The following is a 12,991-nucleotide window of genomic DNA, read 5'->3' as shown; positions in this document are numbered from 1 at the left end:
ACACAAGAACGTCAATTTAAAATTTAATCACAGTTTTAACATTTTAAATTAGGGGAGAGAGGTGGTTCATCATTTTCCCCATGTCTTCTATTTTAGGGTCTCGACGGAGTCCCGTCTTTGAAATGCCACCGAGCACTTTAACACCATTCACACGTTACCCCGAAGATGACAATCAATTTTTCATTAGCATTCCAAAGATAATGCCCTAAGGACAGTTTTTTGGGGGGCATTGTATAACATACCCATGCATTTCGTGTTAGTTTGAGTTTCTCTTATCCTTCTGCGTTCAATACTTCATGACTTTAGTAGGACGGATTAGCTGTAAATACTGGTGGATATTTAAAGTTACCTGCTGGACAGGTAAGGGAGATAAACATCCACACTGGATAGTGTACGTAGCCTATACATTCACCCTTATGGATCGAATGCGCTGTATCTAAATGTCAATAATAATACTTTTAACACCCCGTTTTTGCACTCAAAGTGTCCACCTATTTCAGCATACATGAATATTCAACCTACAAGCATACAGGCTTTTGTTTCTGTTGGCCTGATTTTTTTTTTAGGAGTTATTTATTAATCAAAGACATTTTTTTATTTTATTTTTTATTGTTATTTTATAAAAGCAGGACATGCTCTTAAAGTCCCATTTGCGTTGCAGTTTTCACGTGCGCTGACTTAAATCCACCATGAGGGGGCGGTAGAGAAGCATTTTATAATCGAAAGCTCCTCTATGGATTTACATAACTTGATGTCAGAGGAGACACAGTGACGCAATGCAGGAATTATTATTTCGTCACACGCACAAAATGAATTATTGTTTCATAATTTAAAGAAAACTATGGCCTTACAGAACTTTCAGTGACACTTTTGTCCTCAGGAACAAAGCGACAGGGAAAACTCAATTCAGGCAGTATATTATTGACATGTCTCATACATACATGTAAATTGAAGTTGTTTAGCCTTAAAGAAATGATGGTGTGCACTAAAATATAACCCAGCATTTTCTCAGGAGTATAGTTTCATTTCATTCATCTTTGTTTGGACAGTAAGCTTTCACTTGTACATTAAGGTACATATATTTTCTTGCTAAATAAAAAAGGAAGAACTAATATGATGTAAATATTTTGTGTAACATGTTTAAATGTAAAATTCTGTTTAATTTGTGATTTAATTTTGTAAGATGTGTTTGAGATGTAATGCTTTATTTATCATCGATCTCCTTGTCTTGAAGCAGAAGACAATATTTTCCTCACATTAAAAGCTATTGCACATTTTCTGGTGTGTGTTGTTTTCCCCCCTCGTTTTTAATCTGTTAATTGAACTGGAGGTTATTGTATGTTTCATTCAAATCCACAAGTGACTGGACAAACAGTTCAAGGTTAGCTTTTGCTTTTATAAAGATTAAAGCATTTAAAAAATTGCCACAGATCAAAGGCTAGGTTTATATGCGAGTCTTTTTACAGTTTCATGCCGTTTGCTTCCTTGGAAAAAAAAATAATACAAATAAATAAATCTTATAAATCAATTCCACCATGCCAACCTATCGTTGTTGGCCATGTGGGTCACCAGTTTCCCCCCTATCGTCAGCATCATCATATGCCTTAACATATTGAAAGAAACAAATATTAATTTGTCATTTGTTTCGCAGCTGAAATAACATGGGGATGAATTTGGATTTGAGAAGGATTGAGCAGAAGTTACCATTTTTGTCATGTTCTTGGGTTCTGTATCTATATTCTGTTATTTCCTTTTTTTAAATAATAAACAGCACAACTTAAAACAATTTTAAGAAAATGTACAAAACGTACGAAGGCATGCAGAAAAGAGAAAAAAATAGTTATGCATTAAATATAACTAACATGAACTACTAATGTATTCTTAAAAACATCAGCTAGATAAAAAAAGGGAAAGCTACTGTTTTAAATATTTCATCATAATATTGAAGAATTGTTGATTTATGAAGAAAAAAATATATATACACTCCAGAGGTTTACTTATAACGCTATTTTGATAATAATAATACAAGTCTTTAAAGCCAAAATAGTGTATGACATAGGTAGAATCACTCAACAACAGAGTGCCGAAGTTACGACGTCACTCTGTAGGCCGAAACGCGCGTGAGTTACCATTTTAGGACTACCGGTTCCCTCTCTAAAGTCTATGGGATTTTTAAATGTTTTTTTTTTCTTTTCTTTTTTTTTTCTTTTTTTTTTTTTTTTTGCTAAATCGCCTGAAATGAGGTCTGTGGTGAAAAAAGGCCCTGTTTACACGAGAATGCTCGCGGGTGAAAACATAAAAATAATTTATCGGATGTGCCTTTTTCGTTTACACTGCGACGGCGTTTTAGGGGCTTAAAAACGCAAAAAAGGGAAACCATCCTCCAGAGTGGAAATCTTAAAAACCCTCCCCAGCCACGTTCCCAATGGATGTTGGAACTTGTAAAGTGTAATAAATGTAATAAACTTGTAAAAAAATATCTTGATAGACCAAACATGTAAGGGTCACAACTCTTTGCTGAACACAGATCTTATTTTTTTGTGATTTTCCAAAAGTCTTTTGGGAAAATGCATAGCTTTTCGATCGAGGGAACTCATCATAGAATCCATGCACTGCTAACTTCCGAGTTGTCATACAAAGTGACGCCATCACTTCGGCACTCTATTCCAAAATGGCATCGTCATCAAGGAAATGACATCATTTGGTTATGTATTGGTTTTATTATGGATTTATGTATTTAGTTATATATTTATGTCAAGGGTGAGAAAAGTCTATTGTGATCCACACTCCATATCAGAAGGTGGCGGTAATGCGCACTTAAAAGTTGTTTGCCAACCGGCATTAAAATAAAAAAGACGAAGGAGACATAATTTGGAGGGAAAACAACATTAAACATCAGTGATTATTCAGTGGATTTGTTTAGTTCGGTTATGTGGTAATTGTTTCCCTTTAAATTAGCTGGGACATGTGTACAGTTGAAACCATTTTATGTCTATGGTTGAAACAGCTTAAATTACTTCGGGAGCAACGTGCACGTGCTCTTTGACCGTGGGAAATTTGAAAGACTTTCCCCTCTGAAAATAGATCGGCAAACGTTTTCCCCCCAAGGTAAGTTTTTATTTCATAATGTCCCTTCCACAATGAATAGCTTATCATTTTATGACTGTTTAGTTTAATTTATACCACTGTCAACGTTATTCTGTTGTCTAAAAACGGTCATATTTCACCATGACGTTGTGTCATCATGCAAGATTATTGCATAATCTAGAGAAATGCCGCACGTTGGTTAGAGGGGAACGGTTGAGACACATCACCAGTGCGAGTGACCACTGAACGTTAGTTTTTGTCTCTTTTTTTTGTACCCTTTCCAAAAGTTATTTTTAACATGTTGTTATTGTTATCTTTACACTTGTACTGTTTGCCTATCTTTTCTAGTGTTAAAAATATCCCTGGTTAATTTCTTTTAACTGAATCTGACTAATTGAAGGGAATGAATTAATTTGATTGAACTTTTTAAAACAAAATGTTCTTGTATTGAAATATTTGTAGGGTAAAATACATTTTTGAATACTTTTAGGCATTTGAAATGCTTAAAGGAGAACTCCAGCGCATCGACCGTTCTCTGAGATTTATTTTCATGATAATCAAATGTAAAGAGTTTTATCTCTAAAAACTGTTTAGCGTATAATGCTACTATATAGGGAATATAGTAATGATAAATAAAAATCGCTAGTTAATACCACTAACAAGGCTCAAAATGGCCCCACACTTACATGATGAGGGTCCCTATATGCAAAACTGAAGCATTGAGAACTTTGAAAGTGTTCATATGCTTAGCGTTAGTGTACAGGAGCGCAAAGTCTCGACAAGTCGAACCACGAATGCCGTGCCAAGTGAGCTTAACTGTATGAACATCGTTCGTGGTTTGACTGGTCGAGACTGTATTCCAAAGATGGCTGCTGCCTGTATACGTGAAGTGGACTGTCTTTATAAAATTTCTTCTTACTAAACGGTCTGTACACTTACAACGTTCTCAATGCTTCGTTTTGCATGAAGTCATTTTACTGTGTTAGTGTGGGGCTATTTTAGCCTTGTTAGTGGTATTAACTCACGATTTTTATTCATTAGTACTCTGTGACCTACTAGTGTTATACGCTATACGTTTTTGGTTTTTTTTAGATAAAACTCTTTACATTAGATTATCATGAAAACAACGGTCGACTAGGTACCAATGTGTTATTAGACCAAAGGTTAATTTTGTGCCAGAGTTGTCCTTTAATGTGCGATTCAAATGCACATTTCACCTCATTAAGGCAGTGATGATAGTCCATTGTCAGACGGTGTGTAAATGCTCATCCACAGCCTGTGTCCGGTGTGTTTCCCTTCAGCCATTAGCTCTGTGGCAGTGATGCAGGGTTCCAACTGTTGCTCGCAGTGCTGTTAAACCTGTTGCCAAGGCAACGAACAGTCCAAGTAAACTACAGTCTATGAGACTACATTGCATGAGGAGAGAGTGAGTGTATGCAGGGATCACTGGATGTCATCAAGATTTATGAATGAGTGTTTTTTTTAGTCAAAGAGATATTTGCTACAACCCGCTAAGAGTTAGGTTAAAGGCAACAGGCATTTTCTCTATTTTCTCATGTGTGAATATATTATTTGGCTAGATTGCTTCGATTCTGTTTGAGGCTGCTGGATGCTGGTTCTTAAAAAATGTGAAAAATAGGCTGGTGTATAATAGTTACCACTACTACTTTTTCTCGCAATTCTGAAGTCAGTATAGATGTGAGATGTAAACTTGCAATTGCAAGAAGAGGTCAGAACTAGTTCAGAATCTAAAACTAGAACTAGTTTTTTTTTCTTTGTCTAAGGTCAAAATTGGTTAAAGCATAGTTCACCCAAAAATGAAAATTCTGTCAGTAATTACTTACCCTCATGTTGTTGTTTTTTTTTTTTTGCACCAAAAAAAAAACAAAAAAAAAACAAAAACTTTTTTTAACAATGTTTTTACTAACATTCTGTGCTGGCAGGTTTCAATTAAAATAGAAGCCTATGCAGGAGTGATCCAGCTCTCAGATTTAATCAAAAATATCTTAATTTGTGTTCTGAAGATGAACAAAAGTCTCATTTTTGGGTGAACTAACCCTTAAAGGAAACAGTTATATTGATGGTACTTTTATGAAAAAATTAAATAAAATTATTAGAAGCATTATCAATAGTGGAGAGAGAATATTTGCTTTTTAGAAGTGAACTTTTTTGAATGTTACATCACTGATGGAGACCATTTCTAGTTTATCAGTCATCAGCACTGTACCAGTAACTCATAAAATAATACAGATCTATAATTGCATTTCAGGATGTGAAAGGCTTTGACTTTTACATTTGCCCAATGGACCCTTTAAATGGGATGTGGAGAAACAATATTGATCAATATCAATACACTGACAATATCATAATTTGATAAAAGCACTGGCCTAAAAGCATTCTGATGTCACTCAATGCTTTAATTGATTTATTGATTTTTAATTAAATGCTACGGGTTTCTTGGAGCTTTTAAAGGTGAGGTACGCACCAGCATCAACTGGAAATGCGAAGCCTTTTCACTTGTCTGTCATTAGTCTAAAAAACATACAAAGTTCTGTTATTAAACTCTAAATGGCGCAGACTAATAGGTCCTTAGCTCAAGCTGCTTGCAATCACAAAATGATCTATAGCACACAGCTGATTGGTTCCTGCCGTATCAGTAGCCAATGAGCTCGCTGCTCAACCTTCAAATATTGGTTAGCATTTCCTGTTGCAGTGGTTTCAGAAAATCTCCAACTGCATAGATTTGCTACAGGTAATTCATGTATGTTCTTTTGTACGGCAGCAGTGCATTTTTTAAAAAGTATATTAGGGCTGCCCAATATATCCTTTTAGCTTCGAAATGTGCAAATCCGTGAAAGTCAAATCACAATTATTGGGATCATGGTTGATCCATACGGGACAGCTGCACCCTGGTTCAGAACGCATGTGATTCACTGATTATATATATGTATCTATCTCTCTCTCTCTCCAATATATATATATATATATATATATATATATATATATATAATGTACTGAATCACTCTCAGAAAAAAAGGTACAAAAGCTGTACAATTTTGTACCCAAAGGCTGCAGCATATTGGTACCTTAGTGGTACATATTAGAACCTAAAATGGACATATTAGGACCTAAAATGGACAAATTAGGGCCTAAAATGGACATATTAGCTCCCGAAATGTATATATTAACACTTAAAATGGACATATTACCATCTAAAATGTACATATTAGCGCCTAAAATGTACATATTAGCACCTAAAATGTACATATTAGCGCCTAAAATGTACATATTAGCACCTAAAATGGACAAAAGTTTACCTTTTGAAAAGGTACAGCCCCAGTGACCGCTTTTGTACCTTTTTTTCCTGAGAGTGTGTATATATATACAACTTAACAACTGGGAAAAAATACACACTTCAGTTCAGCTTTGAGGACAGGAATGTATTATTAATCCATTTCTTATTTAAATTATTTATCTATCAAAATGTTAACATTTAATATCATATACATGCCCTGGTTTCTACAGAGTGTGATTGTTAATTTGTAATACTATAAACAGATTTGTAATTTCGTTCAGTTTATTTGAATACAATTTATTCTATAATGAGGATAAATCAATTTTCTTAATATGAGACAGTGGGGTCTACTTTAATGAATTGCTGATTCATTCTCCTCCTCAAGCTGTGTCGTTCTCTTAACTTTTAACTCAAGTGTGGCCTTTGGAACAAGTGTCCTTGGGGGGAGCTCACATGAACTTGCATTTATTAAAACTTTCCAGGTCCTATTTGCATAAACCGAAACGGGTTGGTTCAGACTTAATTGAGTTCATCGCGGTGGGTGGTAGGGTCTAAGTGTTTCTCAGAATTTCCATCATGCTCATATCCTTGACTTGTGTGCCTAATCACTGTCATTAAAAGCCAAAGACAAACACCTCTCCAAACTCCACTGTTTAAAGCTTGAGTGTAGGATCACACTCAAAGTTCAACAGAAATGTACATTGATTTTAGCCTACAGAATGATACATGTGATGATTCAGTTTTGGGGTTGAGTGCTTTTTTTTTCATTTTGAGTCTTGTGAAGATGCCTTTCTCCCACCACAGCACTTGGGTTATGTACCGTAGCAGGTGGTTGCCATGTGTTTCCTTGCCATTGAGAGTGGCTCTAAAAGGGATTTAATTATGAATTTCTATTCTGACATGCTGCATGTTTCAAAGTGAAGCGCATAACTGGGTTCTTTTTACACATAAATAACACACGATACGTTTTTTGTTGTCCGTGTCTTGGACCGGATTGATCGGTTTGCAGTAAATGTGTCTCCACACACTATGCTGCCTTCATAGAATTATCGTAAATATAGGTTTTTAAAAGCTGGACATGTACTATAACTACTAGAACAACATGTTTTGCCTCAAATCCGCCTGCCATTTCTAATCAAAAGATATCTATTCCCATGAGAAACACAAACCCAGTCAAAACCTTTGTTAAACTAAACCCATTTAATTTTAATATTCAGCAATTACTTTATAAGCTATTTAAACAGTGTAGAGTGAAACTCTCAATAGAGTCTGTTGTATATTTAGTGGGTTCTGATACTATTTCAGTCAATCCACTTTCTAGCTCTATGAAATCATTTCCTCCACCGCCAGTGAAATGACTCATTTACTAACTCGCTCATTACTACCAAACTCAATTTCTCTGCTTCCCACTGGCAACAGAAAGCCTTCACTTTTCTTCCCATTATATCAGTAAATTCAGGTTATTTCTATTATGGAGCTGAGATGTATTGTACGTCGATATTTGTTTGGAGCTGAATTGCCTTGCGTCGCTTGGAGTGAAATGATCCCCTGTAAGAAAAGCTCAATTTTGCTTTGACGTGAGAACAGTGTGAGGAGTGGAATATTTTGTTAATTGAGATAAGGCTTGATTAAAATAAACATAAATATGAAAAACATTAGACAAATTAAATAAATGTATATTAGAAATGATTTAAGTTCAAGTAAAAAGTCAAATTAAACTAAATTAAAGATAAATAGGAATATAAAAAAATGAAAATTTAAAATAAAAGCTATTTTAATACATTAATAAATACTATAATATATAATTAATACTAAAACATTGTCTGAATATTGAATTAAATTAAAGGAATAAAAAGAGTTTGATGTACCTGAAATCTTGTCTAACATTAACATAACATGCGTGGATTTCCCAGAATAAAATGTTGCCACCTCAAAATGGAGCGGAGCCTTTCACACGGATAGGCTGTTTTTACAGTTCCTCATCTTCATTCTTCTCAGCTGAGCCGCAGTCAATAGATTTGTCAGCATTAATAATTCCAGGGGACTCATTTCTCTGACTCATTTGTAATGTCTAGCTAGTGACTGCGGGGAATCAATCATGGAACAAAAATCCCTGTTGCCCAGGCAACTTGTCTGACATCTGTCATATTTTGCGCTTTTCTGATGCCACGAGGTGCTCTTGACTTCAGCTGGTCTTTGAAGCATTTGAATCACGGCTAGTGTGACAATTTCAAGCTAATGAAAGCAATTAATGAGACATCGGATATATCATCAAAACCAATGATAACAATGGATTATGGTTTACGCTAAGGCACTGTAGTTATTGAGAAGCAAATAATTTTCCCAGAAGCTCTATAATGATATAGAGCTAATGACCCAATGGAGTTTCATTCAACACACCCAGCAGAGGTTCATAAATATTGTCAAAAATAATGTTCATGGATAAAATGAAAATGCTTTCATGTACGTATGGTCTGCTTGTAGCCATTTTACAACTAAACCTCATATGAAGTATATGAGCAATTATTTCATCTTTGTGACATCTTTGTAGGCATGAATGTTTTAATATCTCTTCCACTGTATCTCATAAATAAACATACAACATAAAAAAAGACTGCATTTTGAATTTTAAACAGTCTCACCATCTGAAAACCCCTTAAGTAGTAGGAAATGGATAAAGCTCAAACTAAAGGTGCCTCAAATATCCTGTCAGATACTCAATGAAATTAGTTCACTTTAAAAAAAAAAAAAAACTTTTGCTGATAATTTATTCACTCCCATGTCATCCAAGAAGTCCATGTCTTTCATTCGAAAAGAAATGAATGTTTTTGGTGAAAACATTTCATTTTTCTCCATATAATGGACTTCAATGGGGTCCAAACGGTTCAAGGTCCAAATGAGTTTCAGTGCAGCTTCAACAGGCTTTAAATGACACCAGACGAAGAATAAGGGTCTTATCTAGCGAAACGATTGGTCATTTCAAAAATAAATAAAAAACTTTAAGTTTTATAAGCACAAATGCTCGCCTTGCTGTCCTCTGATGTGCGTACGTGACTGCTGTTCGAACTCGTTCATCAAAATGATGAACAAATCTTTTTTCGTGTCATTTGGTTTATTCAATGAACGAAATTAACAAAATGACTCGAAAAAAGATTAGAGGAACCCAAAATATATAAAAGGGTTATTGTAAGATCGTTTAACATTTAAGTGGTTCCCGCAAGATCTCTTATAATCATTAGCAAGCAAACGCTTTTATTGAAAGCGACTTACAAATCTATAAAGATTTTGGATTTGGAAACAGTGAAGTCAGACACGATGTGTGGTCAGATACACAAAACTGACTGTTCGGTTTTCCCACGGTTTTGACGTCTCGGTTCGGTTCGGTTTAGAAAGCTAAAATGGCTTTTTTTTTTAAAGAGTGGTTTAATGAAAAAAAATGTTCTTTGTCTAAATTAATTCAATTGCAATTAAAAATTTCACAAGGATTAAACAAAAATCTTAAATCAATAATGCTGTAAACTATTACGAAAGCCGCACATTACTAAAACATTAAAGGTTGTAACCTAGACTTTTAACCTAAATTCAGATGCTATTTATTTTTTAGATCTAATAATCAACACACAACATATTGTATGAAAACATGTAAACTGAACATAAGGCAGTTTTTACATTAACTTGTGTTTTTACTCTAATAATTTACACAGTTGTCATTTTCATGAAAGATATTTTAAACATAGATTAATTAATCAAGATATCATTAACAGGTTAAGTAAAATATAATATACAGACTAACATAGTGCATTTATTTAGTGCAAGAGTTTTTTTTATATTGATTTATTACATGGAACATATGTGTTTCCATGCATTTTTTGAGATGTCTTTTTATGTATAGCCTATTGTCAATAATTGATTAAATTGGCTGTTGAATTAAAATAGTGCACACCCGGGGTGGTAGTGCGGTCACGACTACCGACTACAAAGCGTTATACATCTAATCCCATGCATGCCTCCATTGCTAATTCCAAAACGTCTTTTTTTTTTACAGCTACTAGTAACAGAGGTTTGAGCCAATGATAGCAGACTAATGCAGTTATTAGTGTAGTTATTAGAGAGATAGAGAGAGGTTGCAATAATGAGTCAGAAAAGCTTGTGCGTCAATATTTAATTTATTTATTAATTTATATGTTAATTCATTCATTTTAATTAATTCATTAATTCATCAATAAAATGAAACTGCACATTTCCATTGATTGTGAAGTCAGACATCGAAAATGGCAGATCAAGCGCATTGGCCTGCATGTTAGAGTTATTTTTTTTTTCCTGGTGTTCCTTGATTTTCTTTTGTACTTTTGTTTCCGGAGAGGATCAAGCTCCATGTCTTTCTTTCTTTAGCGGAAGGTGTACAGTATCTTCTCAGGCTTGTTTCTCACTTGTTTCCTGTGACAGACATGATCTGTCTGCTCTTCAGCCCTGCCTCTGACAGCATTTGAACTGCAGTGCTTCTTAATGAATGGTTGCTGTATCTTTTGGATTGGATCCTGCTGATACACGGAAGCATGTTTCCAAGATAGTTTACATTCATTGGTTTGTGGGAATACCAGCAATCTCTCCTGTTAAGCTCCACCTGTGGGACTTTGAAGTAGAAGGATGTGGCATTAGGTGAGCATTTGGCGATGTACTTTCTGAAACTTTTAACAGGGTACAGGAGCCCTGTATTGGCAAACATGAATCCTCGCCAACAGTCTTTGTAGGGATCGGTGGGCTTTTGTTTTTTTTTTTGTTTCTTATACAAGCAAATATATTCACCATTGTTTTCATCTTTTTTTTTAATGATGAACTAACGCTTTCTTAATTCTCGATTTCCTTCACGCCTCATCCTTGCCAGGTTCAGCTGAATATCAAACCAGACTTTGCAAACCAGTCCGGCTGTTGTGTCTGGTGACAGATAAGTAGAGTTATGAATGCACTCTATTTCAGCGGTCAAAATGGGAGGATGATGAGAACTGGAGTCTTTCCCAGCCATGCAAAACTTTTTCAGGATGGCCTTCATTGTTGTTGGATGATTTGAATTCTGACTGCCCAATGATGTTGTATTTGGATATATAGCGGTTCAGTCCAGCTCGTAGGGAGAGAACTTGACACTGAATACTTTGCGCTGGATGCGTTTCGGACAATGGCATAGAAAGCCCACAGCTGGGTATTTAAAGGGGACATATCATGCAAAATCCACTTTTTTAGACCTTAAATGCATTTTGTTGTATATTTGGAGTGTTTATAAGTACAGAAAAGATGAAATTATTCTCTTCAGGTGCTTCGTTTATATCTTTATATTCTTTTTTGCTCATATTTTTCAACCTGTTCAGATTTTTCTGTTCTCTATGACGTTTTTTGAACAATTACGTCGCAGTATTTGTAGCGGAACTGACAAATAAGGACATTGACTACCGGCCCAACACTTCGAGAAATCCGCCATTATTATTTCCGATTTTGTACTCCAAGCTCAATGATGCAGAAGTTACGAGAGAGAGTTATGAAAGTCAAAATGTTCGGTTGTTTAATGTAGTGACCTGAAGCACTTCAAGGATTCCCACTTCAACATCCTCCGCCAGTATAAAGAAGGGTTTGCAGATCGACTTCGTTTGAATGAGAGGTAAATTCCTTCTATCTTTGGAGACGACGAACAGAGCTTTTCGATAAGCTGTAAATATCGTTAATAAAAATAAAGTACTTTACTTTCTTAAAACACATGGTGGTCATGGTTTAGCAGTACCTTTGTCTTTCTTTGTCTTTGTTTTGAATTAACGTTAGGCTACACGTCTGCAGTATTATTGTTCTTGAGTTTCATCAATGGTCATTTTAGCTGCTGTGCTTTCTGATGCTTTTCTAAACGTATCATATTATCAATACAGATTTTTAGTGGTAAGATTAGACTGTAGTCATTTATCTTGTTAGTGTGCTTGTTTTAACAAGAGAAATAATCGACTTTCACTTATAACACAATACGTTGTTCTGAAGGTTCGTCATCGTCTTTTTCAACTCGCTCGCTCTGGCTCGAATATGTAAGGCTTGATGGACAAATCTTCCGTTGTTGACATTTTGTTAACGTGTGAATAAAAATGTTCTTTGAAGCTATAGTATATATTTAATATCTCTAATCAAACTACAAAAATGGCTGAACGGAGTGGAGTTGAACCAACCGTGAACTCAGCGACCTGGAGAGCGGGCGGGGTGACATCTTTTTTATTTAAAGGGGCCGCTTTAAAACAAGTTGCTCACAGATGCACATCAGAAAAGGGGGCTGTGGAGCTATAATAATGCGGAATTCAGACCCAAGCATTGCAGTTATGCTTTACATAGACCACAAATGTATGATTAATATGTAAAAATGAATGATTTAAAAACATGATATGTACCCTTTAAAGAGGCCCTGTCTCTCTTCACTTTGTCCACAGTATTTTTTTGCCTGCCACTCTTTAAACACATTGAAAGCCCAAGCTGTTTTTTTTTATTTATTTTCTTTGGTGTTTTCTTCATGTTTTTCACCCTCGAGTTTGTCTAGCTGTTCTTCGCTGATTGTTTTATGTCTTTTTTTGTTGCCTGCTACCTTTG

At 35.1% G+C, this 12,991-nt stretch overlaps 1 long non-coding RNA gene and 1 pseudogene across 2 annotated transcripts in view; one reads left to right on the top strand and one right to left on the bottom strand.

The window, feature by feature from the left end:
- Window positions 1-2,856: 2,856 nt before the first annotated feature.
- Window positions 2,857-12,991, top strand: part of LOC148998488 (uncharacterized) — a 114,896-nt gene continuing 104,761 nt past the window's right edge. Inside the window, exon 1 of one of the 2 annotated variants that reach the window (XR_016168227.1) lies at window positions 2,857-3,108. This is a non-coding gene — a long non-coding RNA (uncharacterized LOC148998488). Of the gene's footprint in view, window positions 3,109-3,946; window positions 4,013-12,991 lie in introns of those variants that run through there. The other variant, XR_016168229.1, reaches the window with a different exon arrangement.
- On the bottom strand, window positions 10,689-11,432 carry LOC148998489 (uncharacterized; annotated as a pseudogene).

Source organism: Pimephales promelas, chromosome 1 (genome assembly GCF_988280905.1).
Source record: "Pimephales promelas chromosome 1, fPimPro1.hap1.1, whole genome shotgun sequence".
Taxonomy (NCBI): Eukaryota; Metazoa; Chordata; class Actinopteri; order Cypriniformes; family Leuciscidae; genus Pimephales; species Pimephales promelas.
The sequence above is the reverse complement of the archived record's forward strand: the minus strand, read 5'-3'. Positions and strand labels throughout refer to the sequence as shown.